Source organism: Meriones unguiculatus, chromosome 14 (assembly GCF_030254825.1).
Source record: "Meriones unguiculatus strain TT.TT164.6M chromosome 14, Bangor_MerUng_6.1, whole genome shotgun sequence".
Taxonomy (NCBI): domain Eukaryota; kingdom Metazoa; phylum Chordata; class Mammalia; order Rodentia; family Muridae; genus Meriones; species Meriones unguiculatus.
In genome coordinates, this window is record NC_083361.1 from 50,570,019 (window position 1) to 50,592,420 (window position 22,402).

Here is a 22,402-nt window from a genome sequence, read left to right on the forward strand (position 1 = left end):
CTAAAAATGATAATCAAGAGAGTGGACATGGGATAAGATGATCAATCCTCGTTTAGAAAGACAGATGGGATGTGCATTGAACGTATGACAGGAGTCTACTGAGGGCATCTGAAAGACTCTAACTAGCAGTGTTTTCAAAGCAAAGACTCATGACCAAACCTTTGGCAGAGTACAGGGAATCATAAGAAAGAAGGGGAATTAGTCTGATACCGAAAGGATAGGAGCTCCACAAGGACCAAATATATCTGGGCACAGGGTCTTTTCTGAGACTGACATTCAACCAAGGACCATGTATGGATATAACCTAGAACCTTGGCTCAGATGTAGCCTGTGGTAGCTCAGTAACCAATTGGTTTCCCAAAGTGAGGGGAACAAGGACTATTTCTAACAGGAACTCAATGACTGGCTCTTTGGTCTCCCCACCCCCGAAGGGAGGAGCAGTCCTGTTAGGCCACAGAGGAGGGCTTTGCAGCCAGTCCTGAAGATACCTGATAAAACAGGATCAGTTGAATGGGGAGGAGGTCCCCCCACATCAGTGGACTTGGAAAGGGAGGGAGGGACTGGGAGGGAATGAGGGATGGGGACACAGCTGGGATACAGAGTTAATAAAATGTAACTGATAAGAAAAAAATAAAATTAAAAAAAAGAAAGGAGGGTTCTACAACCAGAATACAAAGTGAATAAATTGTAATAATAATAAAAATAAAAAAAATATTCCATGGTAAATCTAAATTTAAGCATTATCTACACAGCAAACCAGCCCTATGGAAGATACTATAAGGAAAACTCCAATCCAATGAAAATTATCCCACCAAAGAAAATATAGGATACAGATAATTTCCCAACAAAAATTAAAAGAAAAAAAACAGCAAGGAATCATAGTAAGACCACCAACTCCACAATAAAAATAACTAACAACATTGGTCACTATTAACTATCAACATCAATGGACTCAACTTTTCAATAAAAAAGACACAGACTAACAGGTTGGTTGTGGAAACAGGATCTAACATTCTTCTGCATCCAAGAAACACATCTGTGTGAAAAAAGATAAACACTACCTCAGAGAAAGGGCTGGAAAATGTTTTTGAAGCAAATGGACCCAGAAAACAAGCTGGGGTAGCTATCCTAATATCTAATAAAATAGACTTTCAACCACAATTAAACAAAAAAGATGAGAAGGGGCACTTCCTTCTCATTAAAAGAAAATTCCAACAGGATGACATCACAATTTTGAGCATCTATCTATGCCTCAAATACAAGACCACCTACATTTGTAAATGAAACATTATTAAAGTTGAAATCACACATTGATCCCAACACCTTAATAGTGGGAGACTTCAACACTCCACTCTCACCAAGGGACAGCTCATCTGATCTGAAACAAAACAGAGAAACAAGGGCACTTGCAGAGGCCCTAAATCAAATGGACCTAATAGAGGTCTACAGAACTTTCCACTTCAAATCAAAAGAGTATACCTTCTTTTCAGCACCCTCATGGAACCTTCACTAAGATAGATCATATAGTTTCTCACAAAGCAAGCCTCAGCAGATACAAGAAGATTTAAATAATCCCTTGCATCCTATCTGACCATCATGATCTAAAGCTGGACCTCAACAACAACAGAAACAGCAAAAGGCCTACACATACATGGAAACTGAACAAATCACTACTCAATGACAGCTTGGTTAAGGAAGAAATAAAGAAATGAAAGACTTCCTAGAATTCAATGAAAATGAAAAGCACAACACACCCAAACTTATGGGACACAATGAAGGCAGTGCTAATAGGAAAGCTCATAACAATAAGTGCCTTCAAGAAGAAATTTGAAACATCTCATACAAGTAACTTAATGGCCCATTTGAAAACCCTAGGAAAAAAAAAAGTAGATACAGCCAAGAGAACCAGACAGCTGGAAATAATCCAACTCAAGGCAGAAATAAACAAATTAGAAACAAATAAAACTATTCAAAGAATCAAACCAAGAGCTGGTTCTTTGAGAAAATCAACAAGATAGAAAACCTCTTAGCCAAACTAACAAAAAGGTGAGAGAAACTATTCAAATCAGCACAATCAGAAATGAAAAGGGGGACATATGAGGGAGGGGCTTATGGGGGGATGCAGAATGAATAAAGTGTAATTGATGAAAAATTAAAAAAAAAGATTTTACTTAGTAAATAATTAATGATTGTTAAAAAAAAAGAAAAGGGGGACATAACTACAGAGACTGAGGAAATCCAAATATTCATTAGGTTTTGCTAAAAAAGCCTATATGCCACAAAATTTGAAAATCTAAATGAAATGGACAATTTTCTTGATTGATTTCATTTACCTAAATTAAGTCAAGATCAGGTAGAAAGATTGAATAGTCCCATATCTCCCAAGGAAATAGAAGCAGTAATCAAAAGTCTCCCTTCCAAAATAAGTCCAGGGCCAGATGGTTTCAGCGCAGAATTCTTCCAGACTTTCAGAGAAGAGCTAACTCCAATTCTCTTCAAACTATTCCACAAAATAGAAATAGAAGGAACATTACCAAACTCATTCTATGAAGCCACAGTCACCTTGATACCTAAACCACACAAAGGCCCAACAAAAAAGAGAACTTCTGACCTATCTCTCTTTTTTTTCACATTTCTTTTCTTTTTTCTTTTTTAAATTTTTTTACTATTAATTACACTTTATTCATTTTGTATTCCTCCATAAGGCCCTCTCTCCTCCCCTCCCAATCCCACCCTCCCTCCCCCTTCCTCAAGCGTGCCCCTCCCCAAGGGCATGCATGCATGCATGCATATCCCACTGATAGGGGAGGTCCTCTTCTCCTTCCTTCTGATCTTAGTCTATCAGATCACATCAGGAGTGGCTGCATTGTCATCTTCTGTCGCCTGGTAAGGCTTCTCCCCCCTCAGGGGGAGGTGATTAAAGAGCAGGCCTATCAGATTATGTCAGAGGTAGTCCCTCTTCTCATTACTATGTAACCCACTTGGACACTGAACTATCATGTGCTACATCTCTCTTATGAACATTGATGCAAAAGGTACTCAATAAAATACTTGCAATCTGAATCCAAGAACACATAAAAGATATCATCCACCATGAACAAGTAGGCTTCATCCCAGGCATGCAAGGGTGTTTCAATATATAAAAATCCATCAATGTCATCCACCATATAAACAAACGGAAGGAGAAAACCACATGATCATCTCCTTAGATGCCGAAAAAGCATTTGACAAAATCCAACACCCATTCATATTTAAAGTCTTGGAGATATCAGGGATACAAGGCATATACCTAAACATAGTAAAGGCAATATACAGCATAGCCAACATATAACATATAGGCAATATACCTATAGCCAACATCAAACTCAATGGAGAGAAACTTAAACCAATCTCACTGATATCAGGGACAAGGCAAGGCTTCCCCAATGTCTCCATATCTCTTCAACATAGTACTTGAAGTTATAGCTAGAGAAATTAGACAACTAAAGGAGATGAATGGGCTAAAAACTGGATAGGAAGAAGTCAAAATATCAGTATTTGTAGATGATATGATAGTGTACATAAGCAACCCCAAAAATTCAACCACAGTACTCTTTCATCTGAAAAACACCTTAAGCACAGTAGCTGGATATAAAATTAACTCAAAAAACAAATTCATAGCCTTCCTGTATATGAAAGATTGAGCTGAGAAATAAATTAGGGAAACTACACTCTTCAAAACAGCCACTAATGACATGAAATACCTTAGTGTGACTCTAACCAAGTAAGTGAAAGACTTGTTTGGAAAAAAAAATCATGTCTCTGAAGAAAAAAATTGAAGACGATATCAGAATATAGAAAGATCTCCCACGCTAATGATCAGTAAGATTAACATAGTGAAAATAGCCATCATGACAAGAGAAATCTACATATTCAATGCAATTCCGATGAAACATCAACATAATTCTTTGCAGAACTTGAAAGAACAATTCTCAATTTCATATGGAGAAACAAAGAACCCAGAATTGCTAAAAAAGAACTGTACAACAAGAGATCATCTAGATGTATCCCATCCCTAATCTCAAGCTGTACTACAGAGCAATAGTAATAAAAACTGCTGGTATAGAAACAGAATTGTGGATCAACAGAATTGAATCGAAGTTCCAGAAATAAAACCATACACCCACGGATACTTGATTTTTAAAAAGAAGCCAAAACCATACAATGGAAAAGACAGCATCTTCAACAGATAGTGCTAGTCTAACGGGATGTCTACATGTAGAAAAATGCAACTAGATCCATATTTTTTAATAATTTTTTTATTAATTACACTTTATTCACTTTGTATCCCCCTGTGAACACTTCCCTCCTCCCCTCCCAGTACCACCCTCCCTCCCCCTTCTCTATCCATGGCCCTCCCCAAGTCCACTGATAGGGGAGGACTTCCATTGCTTCCTTCTGATCCTAGTCTATCAGATCTCATCAGGACTGGCTGCACTATTTTCTGCTGTGGCCTGATTTTTATCACCATGCACAAACGCAAAGTTCAAATGGATCAAATACTTCAACATAAAACCACACACACACTAAGTCTGGTAAAGAAGAAGTGGTGAACAGCCTTGAACTCATTGGCATAGGATACAATTTTTTGAAGAGAACACCAACTGCACAGGGTCTAAGATCAACAATCAGTAAATGGGACCTCATGTAACTGAAAAGCTTCTATAAATCAAAGGACACCATCATCAAACAAAACAACAGCCTTCAGACTGCAAAAGGATCTTCACCAACCCTATATATGATATAGAGCTAATATCCAGAATATATAAAAATTCGAAAAGTTAAAAAGCAACAAATCAAGTAATCCAGTTAAAAATGGGGTACAGAGCTAAAAGGAATATTCTCAATAGGGTAATATCTAATGGAAGAGAAACACTTAAAGAAATCCTCAACACCGTTAGTCATCAGGGAAATGCAAATCCAAATGACTCTGAGATTTCACCTTACATCCATCAGAATGGCTGAGATAAAAAACTGAAGTGACAATAGATGCTGGAGAGGATGTGGAGAAAGGGGAACCCTTCTCCATTGGTGGTGGGAATGTAAACTTGTACAACCACTTTGGAAATCAATCTGTCACTTTTTCAGATAATTAGGAATAATGGTACCTCAGGATCCAGTTACACCACTCCTAAGCATATATCTAAAATATTCTCAAGTATACATCAAGGACATTTGATCAACTATGTTTGTAGCAATTTTATTCGTAATAGTCAGAATCTGGAAAAGGATGTCCCTGAATTTAGGAATGGTTAAAGAATGTGTTGTACATTTACACAATGCAAAACTACTTAGCAATTAAAAACAAGGAAATCATGACATTAGCAGGCAGATGGTTGGAACTAGAAAAGTTCAATCAGAATGAAGTATCCCAGAAGCAGAAAATTACACATTTTATATATATATATATATATACTCTCACTTATAAATGGATTTTAGACATATAATATAGGCTAAACATACTAAAATCTGTACACCTAAAGAAGCTAAGCAGGAAGGAGGATCTAGGGTAAGATGATCAATCCTCATTCAGAAAGGCAAATTGGGGGGGTATTGGAAGAGGGAGAAAACAGGGAACATGATAGATGCCCACAACAGAGGGCCTCTGAAAGACTCTAACAAGCAGGGTATAAAACCAGATGCTCAGACTCATAGCCAAACTATGGCAGAATGCAGGGAATCTTATGAAAGCAGAGGGAGAAAGACCTGGAGGGCATAGGCACTCAACAAGGAGAGCTACAGAACCAGAAAATCTAGGCAAAGTAATATTTTTTGAGACTATACTTAAACCAAGGTCCATGCATGGATATAACCAAGGACCCCTGCACAGATGGAGCCCATGGCAGCTCAGTCTCCAAGTGGGTGTCCTAGTAAGGGAAATAGGGGTTGTCTCTGACATAAACTCAGAGGCTGGCTCTTTGATCACCTCCCCCTTATTTGGGAAGAACATTACCAGGCCATAAAGGAAGACAAGGAGACAATCCTGATGAGCCCTGATAAGCTAGGGAGGGGAGGAAGACCACCCATATCAGTGAACTGAGGGAGGGGCAAGGGATGAGAAGAGGGAGGGAGGGTAGAATTGGGGGGGGGCTACACTTACACTTTGTAAGTGAATAAATTGTAATTAATAAATAAATTAATTATAAATTAAAGATATAAAAGATCCATGAATATAAGAATTAGCAAAAAGTAGTATAAACTAGTGTTTACAGGAACAGTATAAAATGCTATAATTAAATATTATTCTTAAAAATTGGAGATAAAAACAGTTAAATATAAAGACTCTTACATACCACAATGATTCTATAATTTAAAAACTGGTCTCCTCCCAATCCACCTTCCCTTCCTCTTCTCCTCCTATGTCCCTCCCCTAATCCACTGAAAGAGTAGGATCGCCTCCCTTTCTATCTGACCATATCGTGAATGGATGTATTGTTTTCCTTTGTGGACTTGCAAGGCTACATCCCCAAAGTGGTGATGATCAGAGAGCCTGCCTCTGAGTTCATGCCAGAGACAGCCCATGATCACCTTACTAGGAATCTATGTGGAGATTGAACCTATGGTTACATATGAGCAGTGGTTTTAGGTCCTCTCCATGGATGGTCCTTGGTTGCAAGGGAGAGGGCCACAGCTGGGATACAAAGTGAATAAATTATAACAAATAATAATAATGAAATATAAAATTAAAATAAAATAAAATTTATTAAAATGTTGTCAGGAATGGACTGATAGAAAATTAGATAGCCAATAAAATTAGATAGCCAATAAATTGAGTATTTAATATGTGGGATTATCTTATAATAAAGAAAAAGCTGTAAACTTTACATGACATGAACATAAATTCCCAAAGTTCACAAATCTACAGGCTTAGGTTAGAGTGATAACAGTTCTGCAGGTAGCACTGGACCTACTCAATATTACTTTTCTTTTTCTTTTGGACTTTAGTTTTAAAAAGTAATTGCAGGAAAGGTTGAGGAGGTGGCATCCTAAGATAAATGGACAGTGGGCTAATAATACTCTGGGTTTTTTGATTGTTTGTTTATTTCAGACTTTTCTCAAGCAAAAGATATACCCCAAAAATGTCCTTCAACACTTTTGTCCAATATATCATATGATCCCAAAGTTTACATCTCAGAGTTGGTTGTTCTGTAACCACTCTATGTAGTGGGATACACACTGAAGCTCTATATAAGCCAATCAACATTTTTAAGGTTGGGAGGAGCAGTTCACAGTGAATCCTAGAAGTCCAATTTCAGGTGTTTTTGAATAAATAACAAATCAAGTTACTGGGGGAAAATCTGACCAAAGATCATCTATCTTAGGAAATCATCTCTGCTGTATAATTCAAACATTAGTTTCTAAGTTGTGCAGCCATAGCAGAAGTTAATGAATAAAGACATAAGTGTTTTCTAGGTATACTCTGCTACTTTAAGGTTGCATCTTAGGTCAATTTATCCAGGATACATATTGTCCAGTTATCATTTACTCTTCATAAACATGAGGCAAGGAAGAAGGTTGCTTAAACCAGCAAGTTTATGAGATTCTTGTAACATGTATTTTAATGAAGAATCTGGATTTTATAATAAGCCTTCAAAAGAAGACAATGTTTCAATTGGGAGCAAATTTCTCCCCCCCCCAAAAAAAAAAAAAGAAAAACATAGTCCAGAGAAATACACAGACACTTTTTTTGGGGGAGAAAAGCATATAAAGCAGTGATTCTCAATCTGTGGGTCATGTTCCCTTTGGGGGCCACATACCAGATATCCTGTATACCAGGTATTTACACCACAATTCATAACACCAGTGAAATTACAGTTATGATATAGCCACCAAAATATTTTTTTTATTAGAGGTCACCAAACCATGAGAAACTCCATTAAAGGGTCATAGCATTAGGTATGTTGAGAAGCACTGCAACAGAGCCTGAGCACACTCATAGATGGTTTATTCACTTACTACATGACATCATCTTGTCCTGAGAATTAACTGAAGGAGTGCTTAAGAGTGGTTACTTGTTGGTGGAAAGTGATCACTGCAGGAATCGAGCAGGTGTGATCTTGTGATCTAGTTCCAGGTGTTTACAAACCCCTTATAGTATTTTCTATTAATAACTGTTTCATAAAATATAATATCTGACTCATTCATCAATTTAATTTTTAATAAAAATAAAAGATACAATAAAATATGATTTGATAGCTTGTCCCACTTAAATTCTTTTTAATTTATTTACTTATTCACTTTACATCCCAATAGTGGCCTCCTCTCTACTCTAATCCCAAGTCTACCCTCCCTCCCTCTTTCTTTTATGCTCCCTTCCCTACTACTCAGACAAGGGGAGCACTTTTTCTAATGCATCACATTACATCAAGATACATAAGGACTGAGCATATTCTCTTCCAGGGTGACCTGGAAAAGTAGCCCATCCAGGAGAAAGTGATTGAAAAGCATGCATTAGAGTCCACAACAGAGAGAGCTCCTCCTCCCCTTATTAGGGAACCCACATGAAGACCAAGCTGCCCATCAGGTACATATGTGTAAGGAGCCTAGGTCCAGTCGATGTATGGTCCTTAGTTGGTGTTTCCATTTCCACAGGCCCCACCTGGGCCCAATTTAATTAGCTTTGTTAGTCTTCTTATAGAGAGTCTATCGCTTCAAGGTCTTTCTATCCTTTCCTCACTCTTCCACAAGGCTCCCTGTGCCCTGCACAAGGTTTGCTTGTGGGTCTTAGCATTTCTTTTGGTACATTGTTGGGTGTAGCCCCTCAGTGGATACTTATGCTAGACTCCTTTCTGCAAGTATAGCAGAATATAGTTAATAGTGTTGGGGATTGGCTCTCCCCTGTGGTGTGGGTCTCAGGATGGGCCAGGAATTAGTTGGGCATTTCTTCTTTCTCTGCTCTATTTTTATCACTGTACATGTTGTAGGCAGGATAAATTTAAGGTCAAAGTTTTTGTGGGTGGGTTGGTATTCCTCTCTTTTCACAAGGAGTCCTGTTTAGTTAGAAGATGGCATCTTTAGTCTCCATGGCCCCCACTACTAGGGAGTCTCAGCTAAAATCACTGCATATCTGCCCAGGAGCCTACACTGCTCTAGATCTCCAGCTTGTCTCAGAGATGTCCCCACCCATGGTTTCTCTTCTTTCTGCAAACTCTCTGTCCTCCCACCACCACTCTCCCCACATAAAATCTCCACCCTTATTTCCCTCTGCACTTCCTCTTCAACCAATTCTTCTGTCTCTTCTATTTCAAGCATTTTCCCTTGGACCATTCTTGTTATTTAGTTTTTTGGGTCTGTAAATTGTAGTGTGGTTATCCTGTACTATATGGCTAATATCCATTTGTAAGTGAGTACCATGCTTGTCTTTTTGGTTCTGGGTTACCTAGCTCAGGATGATCTTTTCTAGTTCCATCCGTTTGCCTTCAAATTTCATGATATCCTTGTTTTTAATAGCAGAGTAATATTTGGTTGTGTAAATCTACCACACTTACTTTATCCATTCTTTATTTGAGGGACATCTGCGTTGTTTCCAGTTTCTGGCAATTACAAGTAAAGCTGCTATGAACATATCTGAGCAAATGTCCTTGTTGTATGGTGGACAGTCTTTTGGGTCTTGAGGTAGAGCTATTTATTACCTGTTATCTAAGAAAGACCAGATTGATGACCAGATTAGTTGTACAAGTTTCTCCTTCCACCAGCATGGAAGAGTGTTCCCTTTTACACGCATCCTTGCCAGCATGCACTGTCACTTGAGTTCTTTATCATAGCCATTCTGACAGATATAAGATGGAATCTCAGAGCCATTTTGATTTGCATCTCCCTGATAACTAATGAGATTGAGCATTTCTTTAAGTGTGAATGAAAACATTCACATGTATTAGTATAAATAATAAAGTAATTTTTTAAATACAATAAAATAATCTTTTGTCCTTTTAAATGTTTTTTTTCTCCTTATCCAACATTGTGACCTGCCTAAGTCCTATAATATGCTGACACAGTATTTCTCTAGAAAGTCCACATGACTCCTGTAAATAATTGCTTTTCTAATTGCCTTGGCTATTACGATATAATGATATAATGATGGGGGTCACTGTAAGCAACTGAGGGAAAACATTGTAAGCAAACACAACTGTGACTATATAAGAACAGTCATGTCAGGACTGATTTCTGCCTAACACAACACCAGTACTTGCAAATATGAGACAAATGGGTATGGAATAAGATGTTCATGTGTTACTATTTGTTTATCCTTTAAATTATGTCATATTGCATGGTATGCTGAAACCTGATTTATAAAACTTTCTCTCAGTTAACAAAATAATTATTAGCTTCCTAGTGTTTAAAACTATTGCAGTCATTATCAGACTTAATATAATTATTATTTGAATAATGGAGAAACTTCAAAGTAAGAACAATGTTAAAATGCTTAAAAATTTCCAGGGCATGAGCTACATTGGCTAAAAGGTTATTCAGGGTCTGAGCAGTCTGCCCAGTATGACTCATGGCTAATGCCGTGGTGGTAGCTCCAACAGCCGCCAATGAGATGGCAGTAACAATGGCAGCTGTAATTCCAGGATCCCTTTTCTGTCTGAAGAGAGTCATAGCGTGAGGGCATCAACGGGCACAGGCACCCAGCAAGGCATGCGAGTAACCAGCTAGTAAATTTACTAGCATTACAGCATTGGGCCTGAAAGATGGAGCTGGTTTCCGCCTTCCACCTTCCCGATGGTGAGTGCTCTCTGTCACAAACAACTCCACATTTGGTTAAAGCTGAGGATCTGGCTTGCTTCCATGTATGTGGACCTATCTGCATTGCCCACGTGGCATGCTAAGGTTGGCTACCCAGAGGCTATTTAAAGTGGGCTGGCTTTACCCAGGGTCAGATGATTGTTCAAGGTTCCTGAATAAACTGCATCGAAAAAAAAAATAAACCTCTATCTTTAATCAAAAACAAAAAACAAAACAAAACAAAACAAAATTTCCAGGGCTCTGTCTCCTGTAGCTTACTCAAAATGAGTCATCCAGAAAACCAGCACCTTGGGCTATTCAATAATTTACAGCTCCTAGCTAAAAAAGTATCCAATATTTGATTTGCTCAAATAAGTCGAGTTCTTCATGTCTGTGAACAAGAGCAAAGAAACTCCCATTTGGATACCATTGGATTTCCTGGATATGTGCTTTCCTTATCCAATGTTATGTTATTCAAAACAAAAGCTTTCTTTCTCTCACTTTCATATATATACATCTATAGCCATACACACTGACTTCAATCAGCTTTTGGTATCTATGCATAATCCTGATATGCATGTGACTTCTTCCTTTGATATTTATTCCTAAGTGATGCAATACTTGCACTGGTGCTTGTGCTTTGTTCAGTTGTCTCTACTATATCTCAGTTGACCCTCATTTCTCTAATTTATTTCGCACTCAGGTATTCCATGAGAAGGGAAACTTGAAGAGAGTAAAATTACATAGGACACAGAAGTACTGCAAATAATATGTAATATATGCAATTGAAAATGGTTTTGTGACTGCAAAAAAAAAAAAAAAAAAAAAAAAAAAAACACAGACAAAGCAGTATAAACATACAGGCCATACCACAGAGATATGATCGGTAGAAACATAATGCTTATGAGGAGATACTGGTCAGCCGATGGAAATTTGTTGTTAAATAATGACGGGAAAACCTGGTGGGTAAATTTCTTTCAGTGAGAGCACAAAACAGTAGTCTGATACTACTGAGAGGCCATTGATTTTCTAATACTCTCCTGCCTTGCTGGACCTCATAGAATGAAACAGGTAGAAGGAGGAGAGAACAAAATATAAGAACTTTTATTTGCAATAGCACAATGACAGTTAAACCTTATTGTAAAACCCACAATTTACTGCAATTTTACTATGCCAAGTTCAGTTGATATCACTGGGAGGCCTGCTCTTTTCTAAAGGGACATGGAGAATCAGTGGCCCTAACGGGAGGAGGAAAGGGTGGGTAGGCTACAGTTGGTATGCATTATATGAGAGAAAAAAAAAAAGAGAGAGAGAGAGAGAGAAAAAAAAAAAAGAAACTCTGAAACCCTGGAAGGCATCAGAATAACAAATAAGATTCCCCACAGAGGGCTTTGCGTCACAGGTAAGATAGGGTCTGAGAAGGTTAAAAGTCAAGGCTGTCAGAGAGTCTCAGAGGGCCATGCAAGTACTGTCCTTAACAGTGTGTCCCCCAAGGAAGTATAAGGAACAGGACATCCCTGATCTCCCAGAAATAGATTCCAAACTATATTGTATTCCTTACAGATGATGTAGGGCTACAGGACTAAAATAGAGATTCCAAATATTAAAGCAAGGCAGTGGCTTCAGAAGGGGGATCATATTTCCTACACAAAGCAGGAGTGTGCAGAATCACAGCAAATCACCGCCTATGCTGTTTCATTGCCTCTGACTCCTACACAGTCCAGGAGCAGTCCCTTTTCTTTAGCAGCTTACAGTCAGGCTTTGGCTAGATCAGGTACCAGCTGGTACCTGGAATCTAGCCAGGAGCCTGACTGGTAAAAATCCTGCCTGCAGAGATTTTTATTACCTCTGGATGCCTCTGATTGGAGGAGTGTGTGAATTCAAAGAGAGGATGGATAAGAACCAATCAGGAGAGAGATCTCAAATCTAGGCATGAAACGCAAAAGCCTGCAGTAACCTTGGTGATCTGCACCAGAGCTGTGCTGATTCATCTATCCCACCCCCCTCCCTGTGTGTTGCAGCAGAAGCAGGGAACGTGAAAGGGGAAAACAGGAAAAATGTAATTTAACCATGAGCTCTGGCTCCAATTAATAAAACACAATACCAGCCACTGGTGCAGGGGTCTAATCATGTATCTGGATGCTTGGGAATGGATACTGGCTGTCTAAACGAATGCTTTCATTTCTGTCTGCACCATTCTGATTGTGAGTCTGGGATGCCAAGTGCAGCTTGCTGCTGTCTTTTTATGATCTGCCTGTCTCAGTTTCCCCAAGTGCTATGATTATGTGCTTGAATTATAACAGTATATGGTATATTTATGTCTATAAGAGTACCCTACAAAAAGTTGCTTTGATTTGAAAAGGAAATGTTGTTTTGTAAGCCATGCTCAAAATAAACCTAATATTTTCCAATGCCTTAAGTATAATGAAATAATTGAAGAGGTATTCATTTTAGAAAAGAATAGCTTAAATATTCTCATAGTCATATATTCTCAGCAATTCTGTGTGAGTGTAGTATTTGTATGTGGTTTGTCTGAAGATAATGGGCAAACATTGCTATTTCTCAGAAACAATTGATATTATTAGATTTTTATTCTATGTTAATATATGAAGTAATGTATTTGAAAAAAAAGTACTATTTCACTCTCTAATAAAAATTGGGTTCATTTAAGACATGTATGTATGCATGGACATGAGATCATCTGCTGAAACATGGATAGTCTCTCAAAGCCAGCATCCCTAAAAAAACTATCTTACCCTCCTCCTCCACCAGCTCATTAAATGCCGATTGCTACTCTGATAAGGGTTGGGATTTATGAGTCCTTCATCTAGCTATACTGAGATTTTCACTGGCTGAATATAATGTAAGAATTGTGCATACAGTTACAAATGATGACAATTCCTGAGTGCTACTATGGTTAAATATCAATCAAGTACTGGTTCAGTGCAGATGTACCTTATCACTTTCTGATTTGAGAGAATGTTTCTTCAAGAAATGGAATTTGACAAATGGTCTAGCCTAACTTAACAGAAAAAGTCAGAGATTTTTCTGTCACCACCGCTCTCACATGCCCTGGGATTGCATTCTAATATCAGTATACCTGTTTTTTAATATGTGAGTGCCAGAAAAAAAAAATCCCATACTTAGCAGGGAAAAGCTAAGAGACAGGGAATATTCTCCTCCACCACAAGATCCCTATAAGTTATTCAATAATAAGAAGTCAGCCCTCAAGACACACATACACAAATACAAAAATATCTATATGTACATATGTGTGAATATATATTTATAATATATATGAATATGTTTGTAACATAATACACACATCAGGGAGTAGTTATGTAAATGTTTGTATATATAAAAAATTGGTAATTTATGAAAATAATCATTGTTTTGACAATAAATTGAGAAGACATGGAATGAACACAGTAGGAGAAAAATGGTGGAAATAAAGTAAATACAGTATTTAGATATGAAACTCAAAAATAAATCAAGGAAGTTTATATACATATACACATATGTATGTATAGATATAGAATTAAAATGCAATTATTTCATATTTGGAGAGATATTGCTGCAACAATTATAAATCATATAAAATAAAATAAAATCACTGTTGACAGTAATAACCTTTTGTGTCTTGGTCACAGGGGCCCTATAGTCTCCTACTCAAACATCATGTACTGTTTTGAAAACTATAATTAAATATCCATATTATGATTTTTAAGGCCCTATTGCTGAAGATACTAATTATTAACTGACAGACATAGGAAATCACTGAGACAGTGATTAATATTAAGTTCCTAGAGACAATCCCTTTGTTTCTCAGGCTGCTATTTTTTTTCTACTCTGCACTTGAGCTTATATAAGCACTACAGCTAACACTACTACAAAATTTCACAGTAAACTGAAAATTTTACCACCTTTTCCAAGTGTTATAATTTGCCAGATCTTACCAATAGAAGGTGATTAGTGTCTTGATGCTCAATGCCACATCTGAATTTTTAAATATGTCTTTAGTGAGTCATCCAGATTTTTATCATCAACAAAGATAAAATTAATGCCTTCTACAGTAAGTCTTGACTACCACATATGGTTGGTGATATCATAGATCTTTAAGATGACATTCAGCTGCTGGTTTTTCTGAAACAGTATAATTACTAATTGTGTTTGAAATATATATCTTTATACTCATAAACACTTTTAGTTGTCACCTCCAGGGCAACCTTCATTTTGCATCACACAGAGATGATTAAAGAATTTCACAGCTGCAAAAACTTCAAAGAACACCTGGCATTGTTGTCTCTGATACAAATAATGATTACACAAATTTCATAAATATTCCAAGACTATGACAATATTGCAGAAATCAGGCAAACAGATTATAAGATCCAGGGAAACTGGATGCCTACTGTGAATAAAGTGTTTCATATGCAGAGTAAGGAAACTACACACATAAAATCTAAAAAGAAATGCACACCTAAAGAAGACAATCAGAATGACACTACAAGATGGTATTTCAACCACAAAACCTCATGATAAATGTTTATCTAAAAGTGAACATAACTAGTTAAATGGCTCAATCAGAAACTTGTGTGACTAAATAAGAGTACTTGGGTTTTTTTTTTTTTTTCCTTCCTTACTTCTTTCTTTTCTGTTTTGGTGAGAAAGACAGCCAGAGATAGGGAGATGGGGACCTTGCATATAAACAGAGATGTACAATGTTGTGTAAGTAGTGCTGGGGAGTATCTGAGAGAAGTTGGGTAATGAGAAAGAATGTGATCAAATGTATTATTTGAAAACTATAGTTTTTATTGTTTTTTAACCTCCATTTATGATTTTTCTTCATAATTTTTTAACTTTTTATAATTTATTCATTTTATATCCCAATTGTTGCCACCCTCCCTCATCTCCTATGGGACAACTCTCCCTATCTCTCCACCCCATTCTCTTCCTCTAGTCCACTGAAGAGGGGAGTCCTCCTCCCCTGCCATCTGATCCTAGCTCATCAAGTCAAACCAGGACTGCCTGTATCCTCTTCCTCTGTGGCCTGGCAAGGCTTCATCACCAGGGGTAAGTGATCAAAGAGCAGGAAACAGAATTCATGTCAGAAAGATGTCCTGCTCCCCTTGCTTGGGAACCCACATGGAGACTGAGCTGCCTATGGGCTACATCTGAGCAGGGTATAAAGGTCCTCTCCATGCATGGTCCTTGGTTGGCACATCAGTCTCTGCAGGCCCCCTGGGTCCAGGGTTTTGGGCTCTGTTGGTCTCTTTGTGGAGCTCCTGTCCCTTCCAGTTCCTTTTATTCCTCCTGCCTTCTTCCATAAAACTCCCTGTATTCTGCTCAAAGTTTCGCTGAGTCTCAGCACCTGCTTTGATACCCTGTTGTGTGGAGCCTTTCAGAGGACCTTTATAGTAGGCTCCCATACTATTCCCTCTCTTCTACCACTTCTGGTGTATATCCTGTCATTTTTTTAACATCCTGAGGCTGTACCATCCTCCCAAGTACCCCTCCCCCAGTTTCCATCATCCTCTCTTCCCTTCTTCCTTTCCCCAAAGTAAAGGAGAACTCCCCATATCAACATTCCCCAGCACATCAAGTCACATCAGGAGTGAGCATATCTTCATCCCCTGTGGCAAGGCAAGGCAGCCCTATGATCAAGAAGTGATCCAAAAGCAGGCAATAAAGTCTTTCAGAGGCCCTCTGTGGTAGGCTCCCATCCTGCTTCCTGTTCTCTCCTTCTTCCAATGCCCATCCCATTTGTCTTTCTGAGTAAGGATTGATCCTCATACCCAAGGTCCTTCTTCTTGCTCAGTTTCTTTAGGTGCAAATATTTTAGTATGTTTATCCAATATTATATGTCTAATATCCATCTATAAGTGAGTATATACCAAGTGTGTCTTTCTGTTTCTGGGATACTTCACTCAGGATGATCTTTTCTAGATCCCACCATTTGCCAGGAAATTTCATGATTTTCTTTTTTTAAATTGCTGAGTAATATTCCACTGTGTAAATGTACCACAATTTCTGTATCCTTTCCTCAGTTGAGAGGCATCTGGGTCGTCTCCAGGTTCTGGCTATTATGAATAAATCTGATATGAACATGGTTGAGCAAATGCCCTTGTGTACTTGAGCATGTTTTGGATATATGCCTAGGAGTGGTATTTCTGGATCCTGGGGAAGCACTATTCCTAATTGCCTGAGAAAACACCAGATTGATTTCCAAAGTGGTTGCACAAGTTTACATTCCACAGGATTTCTAATGAGAGGGCCTCTGAAAGACTTTACCCAGCAGTGTATTAAAGCAGATGCTGAGGCTCATAACCAAACTTTGGGCAGAGTGCAGTGAATCTTAGGAAAGAACAGGGAGATAGTAAGACCTGAAGAGGAGCTCCACAGGGAGAGCAACACAACCCAAAAATCTGGACACAGGTGTCTTTTCTGAGACTGATACTCCAACCAAGGACCATACTTGGATATAACCTAGAATCCCTGCTCAGATGTAGCCCATGGCAGCTCAGTATCTAAGAGGGTTCCCTAGTAAGGGGAACTGACTGTCTCTGATGTTAACTCAGTGGTTGGCTTTTATCTCCACCCCTCCCACACGGAGGAGCAGCCTTGCTAGGCCACAAAGTGGGACAATGCAACCAGTCCTGATCAGACCTGATAAGCTAGGGTCAGATGAAAGGGGAGGAGGACCTCCTCTATCCATGGACTTGGAGAGGGGCATGGGAGGAGATGAGGGAGTGAGGGTGGAATGGGGAGGGAACGAGGGAGATGTCTACAGCTGGGATACAAAATGAGTAAACTGTAATTAATATATAAAAAATAAGAATTTATTATAAAAAATTAAAAATAAAAAGAAATCCTGCAGAACAAAAAAGGGAAAAAAAAGCAGGCAATAGAGTCCATGTTAGAACCCCCCACACACACTTGCCAGGATCCCCATATGAAGTCCAACCTGCTGATTTGCTACATGTGTGAGGGGGCAGAGGTCCAGATCATGCATGTTCTTTGGTTGATGTTTCACTCTCAGAAAGCTCCATGGGACTCAGTTACTTGTCTCTATTGGTCCTCTTGTGAGGTTCCTGTCCACACCTTCTAGCCAGGAAGGAATAGTGGAAGGATGAGATCAGCAACCCACTGGCAAAACCTGTGGGCCCAAAATTACCCTGTAGGATAAGGGTGATCAAAGATAGAGGGAAAGTCCAAACAATAATTGGCCTAACCTGAAACCCACCATAGAGTAGACAGCCAGCCTCTGACACTAATAATGATACTCTGCTATGTTTTCAGACAGGGGCATAACTTAACTGTCCTATGGGAGGCTACAGCCAACAGTAGATCAAGAGAGATGCTGGGACTTTCAGCCAAGCACGGGGAAGATCTCTGGTCTTTCTAGGCTATAACACTGTGAGACGATCCTGTCATAAGATGTGGCATCACTTGTATGACTCTAACATATTCCTCTTAAATGTAGAATTGAGCTCATATCAGTGACATCTCATATAGTTTTACTAGATAACATCAAAACAAATACACTGTTTACTCAGTAAACATTATGTGGTGACTAGATTGAACCAGGTCTTCTGTTATCATGATTAGCAAAGTATTTGCCATTTATTTTCTCTTTATCATGAGCATGAATGATTCCAAACCCTTCTTATTCCAAAACAGATTCTTATTCTTTGTTCTAATCTACTTGTGGCTCATTTCTGACATTCCATTTTGTTATGCTTCTTTGGGAAGTATGTAAAATAAAAATTCATTCAGGTTATAAAACATAATAATTATAAGAGTGAATAAGAAGAGATACAGTATGGTAACACACTCATTATAGTAAGAACAGGCAGATAAAATAATATACTTATTACAGTATCTCAAATATTTGTTTATACGTCAGAATCCTCTTGTTCCTTTATATTCACTGTGATTCCTCCACCTGTGCAAACTTTTTTCAAAATACAAATTATCTTCATATGTCAAAAAATTGAGGCCTATTTTTTAAAATAAAGCAATGGTTTACCTACATTCCTATATTAATGGTCTTACGTGTGTGTATGTGTGTGTGTGTTTATTTGCTCATATATATATATATATATGAGTATATATATATATATATAGTATAAATGGTGTATACAGAAAAGAGTATTTTTTTTAAGAATTTGTAGTTGTGTGTGAATTTTAAATAGGATACCATGTACTCTTATAACAGATATCATCATCTATAGGGTCCATTTCCTGAATGGAATATTGAATATTTGATAAATAGAAGATTGAATTTTGTTGATCATTTTCTCAGTCCCTATATGTCTTTCTGTTTCCCTTATTGATCCTGTTTTGATTTTAGTTCCATGGCTTTCTTTCCTGAAAAATATCCCAGCACATTTTCAGGATCCAGATATAACTTTCTTTGCTTAGTTATAATCCCTTCTATCTCTCCTTTATTTTTTTCATTTTTAGAAATCAGCACTAACACTTGTCATGGGAAGGAATAATGGCTACTCTATTTAATTACGATTGTAGTTGTCATAGGATAGGAATTATTCATCCAAGACAGTAGATACCTTTATATCATGCACTTCTGTTGTCATTTATAGGAGTTCAGTATAGCAACCAGGCATTTTCAATTGTACCCATTCAAATTATAGTTTCCACATTTCTCCTCTAATTTAACTTCCAATTTCATGATTGCTGAGTAGTATAGTTAGATTTATCAATAGAAACCTTTTATCTTGTTACTACTTTAAAAAAATGATAAGGGAATGGGTTCCCTTAGAGAACCTGCCCTTATCTGCTCCAGGACATAATACAACATATATTTGTTGAAATAAGTTTATATAAGGGGTTTATCAATACAAGTGAGGAATTCCTTCAAACCATTAGGATAAAACATTCCAGTGCCTGGTTGAAACCTTAAATTTTGAATTTCTTTCCTTGCCTTATTTTGTTTCATTTTGTTTTGTTATTTTCTGCTTTGTTTTGTCTTAAACATAAGTTCATTTTATCACTTTAGGGTTACATGCTAACGTTTTTTTATTCATGAAATTTGGTAGTTGTTGTTTTGGTACAAGCAGCATTTAATGTCTCACCGTATGGTTTCTATTAAAGAAGTGAATGAAAATATTTAAGAAGTTTTTAATATTTAGATTAAAAGAATAGTGGACTTGCCTATGTTGATTTAAAATATACACTGTTGTATTGTATAGACCGAATGTCATGGTATCCTATATCTTATCTGAATGTGAGGCAATTCACACACAAATAAATAATGTAACAAGCTATCTTTTTTTCACACCTCAGCATCAAATCTTAGACATAACCTTAGGTTAATACATAATGTAAGCTAACCATTGCAACAAGGATTGTTAAAATGATCATGAGTTGTTGAAAGAGTTCTAGAGCATGTGATTGGAAGAACATAAGTCAATCGATGGAAATGTGAAATGTGGGGAGGAATTTATTTCTGGGGAGTGTAGAAAAAGACAATAGTAAGTGTAAAGAAAAGAGAAAATATAAAACTTATAGAATGATTGAAAAGATATGATAAACTTTAATTTTACTTAAGCACACATATATCCTATATGCAATTCTATAGGCATATATATGTAAGTAATCAAAAATGATTTATGCCATTTCAGTTAAAATACTTATCAAGAAGCAGTCATCAACAGTCTCTCCTTCAAAAAAAAGTCGTGGGCTAGATGGATTCAGTGCAGAATTCTACCAGACTTTCAAAGAAGGGCTAAATCCAATTCTCTCCAAACTATTCCACAAAGTAGAAACAGGAGGAACATTGCCAAACTCATTCTATGAAGTCACTGTCACCTTGATACCTAAACCTCAAAAAGACCCAACAAAAAAGAGAACTTCAGACCTATCTCTCTTATGAACATTGATGCAATATTACTTAATAAAATACTTGCAAATCAAATCCAAGAACATATCAAAGATATCATCCACCATGACCAAGTAGGCTTCATCCCAGTCATGCAAGGGTGGTTCAACATAAGGAAATCCATCAATGTAATCCACTACATAAACAAACTGAAGGAGAAAAATCACATGATCATCTCCTTAGATGCCGAAAAAGCATTTGACAAAGTCCAACACCCATTCAAGTTTAAAGTCTTGGAGAGATCAGCGATACAAGGCACATACCTAAGCATAGTAAAGGCAATATACAGCAAGCCTATAGCCAACATCATACTCAATGGAGAGAAACTTAAATCAATCCTACTGAAATCAGGGACAAGACAAGGCTGCCCACTCTCCCCATATCTCTTCAACATAGTCCTAGCCAGAGCAGTAAGACAACTAAAGGAGATCAAGGGGATACAAATCAGAAAGGAAGAGGTCAAAGTGTCACTATTCTCAGATGATATGAGAGTATACATGAGCAACCCCAAAAATTCAACCAGAGAACTCCTCCAGCTGATAAACATCTTCAGCAAAGTGGCAGGATACAAAATCAACTCAAAAAATCAGAAGCCTTCCTGTATACCAAAGGCAATAGGGCGGAGAAAGAAATAAGGGAAAGAAAACCCTTCACAATAGCCACTAATAACATAAAGTAACTTGGGGTAACACTAACCAAGCAAGCGAAAGACATGTTTGAGAAAACTTCAAGTCTCTGAAGAAAAAAAAATTGAAGAAGATATCACAAGATGGAAAGATCTCCCATGCTCATGAATTGGTAGGATTAACATTGTGAAAATGGCCATCCTGCCAAAAGCAATCTACACATTCAACTCAATTCCCATCAAAATACCAACTCAATTCTTTACAGACCTTGAAAAAAGGATTCTCAGCTACATATGAAGAAAAAAAAAAAAAAAACAAGAATCTCCAAAACAATGTTGTACAACAGCAGATCATCTGGAAGTATCTCCATCCCTGATCTCAAGCTGTAGTACAGAGCAATAGTAATAAAAACTGCGTGGTATTGGCATAGAAACAGAAAGGAGGATCAATGGAACTGAATAGAAGACCGAGAAATAAACCCACTCACCTATGAATATTTGATTTTTGACAAAGCAGCCAAAACCATTCAATGGAAAAAAGACAGCATCTTCAACAAATGGTGCTGGTCCAACTGGATGTCTACATGCAGAAAAATGAAACTAGATCCATACTTATAACCCTGCACAAAACTAAAGTCCAAGTGGATCAAAGATGTCAACATAAAACCAGATATGCTAAATTGGTTAGAAGAAAAAGTGGAGAACAGCCTAGAACTCATTGGTGCAGGAGACAACTTCCTGAACAGAACACCAACAGCACAGGCTCTAAGAGCAACAATCAATAAAAGGGACCTCATGAAACTGAAAAGCTTCTGTAAAGCAAAGGACACCGTTATCAAAACAAAATGAATGCCTACAGATTGGGAAAGAATCTTCACCATGCTTTATCTGACAGAGGGCTAATATCCAGTAAATATAAAGAACTAAAGAAGCTGAAAAGCAACAAAACAAGTAATCCAATTAAAAACTGGGGAACAGAGCTAAACAGAGAACTCTCTGTAGAGGAATATAGAATGGCAGAGAAGCACTTAAAGAAATGCTCAACCTCATTAGCCATTAGAGAGATGCAAATCAAAAGAACCCTGAGATATCACCATACACCCATCAGAATG

At 37.6% G+C, this 22,402-nt stretch overlaps 2 long non-coding RNA genes across 4 annotated transcripts in view; one reads left to right on the forward strand and one right to left on the reverse strand.

The window, feature by feature from the left end:
- Nucleotides 1–21,624, forward strand: part of LOC132647212 (uncharacterized) — a 41,600-nt gene extending 19,976 nt beyond the window's left edge. Inside the window, exon 2 of the long non-coding RNA XR_009585545.1 lies at nt 20,409–21,624. This is a non-coding gene — a long non-coding RNA (uncharacterized LOC132647212). The remainder of the gene's footprint in view (nt 1–20,408) is intronic.
- LOC132647211 (uncharacterized) overlaps nt 1–22,402 on the reverse strand; it is a 363,873-nt gene that overhangs the window by 138,629 nt on the left and 202,842 nt on the right. The window lies entirely within an intron of this gene.